This window comes from Bison bison, unplaced genomic scaffold, assembly GCF_000754665.1.
Source record: "Bison bison bison isolate TAMUID 2011002044 unplaced genomic scaffold, Bison_UMD1.0 scf7180017849678, whole genome shotgun sequence".
NCBI classification, from domain to species: Eukaryota; Metazoa; Chordata; class Mammalia; order Artiodactyla; family Bovidae; genus Bison; species Bison bison.
In genome coordinates this window covers 2,580-3,983 of record NW_011480251.1, presented here as the reverse complement: position 1 = coordinate 3,983, position 1,404 = coordinate 2,580, and the positions used below count along the sequence as shown (strand labels likewise).

The 1,404-nt window shown below is 40.4% G+C and overlaps 1 pseudogene; it reads left to right on the top strand.

Annotated features, from left to right (window-relative positions):
• The first annotated feature begins 778 nt into the window (after positions 1 to 778).
• Positions 779 to 1,404, top strand: part of LOC104994151 — a 2,575-nt pseudogene continuing 1,949 nt past the window's right edge.

Below are 1,404 nucleotides of genomic sequence, written 5' to 3'. Positions count from 1 at the left end.
TTATGCAGGCTGGAAGATCATGGTTCCTCTTAATTGTGGAGTGTGCTCCATGTGGGTGGAGTTGGACCTTGTCAAGGATTCCTGTTTGGGGAAGCTTGCATCTGTGTTCTGGTGGGTAGAACTGGATCTATTCTTTCTGGAGTGCAATGTAGTGACTTTTGAGGTGTCCATGGGTTTGGCGTGGCTTTGGGCAGCCTGTCTTTTAATGTTCAGTGTTGTGCTCCAGTTTTTCTGGAGAATAAGCATGGTGTGTCTTACACTGGAATTTGTTGGCTCTTGGGTGAAGCTTGGTTTCAGTGTAGGTATGGAGAATTGGGGGTGAGCTCTTATCTATTAATGTTCCCTGCTATCAGGTGTTCTCTGATGTTCTAAAGTTCTGGAGTTAAGTTTCCTGCCTCTGGCTTTTGGTCCATCTATTACAGTAGCCTCAAGAATTCTCAACCATACAGCACAGAAGATAAAACCCATAGGTTAATGGTGAAACAATTCTCCACAACCAGGGACACCCAGAGATTCATAGAGTTATATAGAGAAGAGAGGAGGGAGGAGGGAGACAGAGGTACCAGGAGGAGAAAAGTTAGAATCAAAAGGGGAGGGAACAATCAAGTCAGTAATCAAATCCCTAAGTGCTCTCCATAGGCCATAACACCAAGAGAGTTTCACAGAATTATGTAGAGAAGAGAAGAGGGAGGAAGGAGATAGATGTGACCTGGAGGAGAAAGGGGAGAATCAAAAGGGGAGTAAGCAATCAAGCCAGTAATCAAATCTCTAAGTGAAAATGGATACTGAAAATGGATACTCCAATCAGGTACAAAACTGATTAAAAAATATGGGGAAGCAAAGCTTAAGAACCTAGAATAGAGGTTAGACTCTTAAAAATACAATATAAAAATACAAAATAAAATCTATCACAAAAATTAAAAATATATATATATGGAATTTGTTTTTTAAAACAGGGGTTTTTTGAAAGGTAATAGTAGGCTATAAAATGAAAGTTAAAGGCATAATAAAGAACTAATGTTTTAAAAACGTTAAGAAGTGATAATAACAAAAATATATCTAGGAAATTCTGTGGAGCGTTTGAGACAGTGTTGGGTCAATTTAGTGTCAGATAGCCCCTTGTTCCATCTTATACTTGTTCTCAAGGTCTCCAGTTGCTCCTTACATGCACAGTCTCAGCATTAACTTCAGGGTCTTAGTCTGTTGCACCTGTTACTTCCAGAGCAGTTCCCCCTTGTTTGTTTAATTTGGCTTCTTCTGTTTGCAAGTCTCTTCAGTATCTAATTTCCGCCTTGACACAAGGGGTGAATGTGGCCACTTATTTAGGCTCAGCTGTTCAGTTGTGCAGAGAAAGCAATGGCAATCCACTTCAGTACTCTTGCCTGGAAAATCCCATGGAAGGAG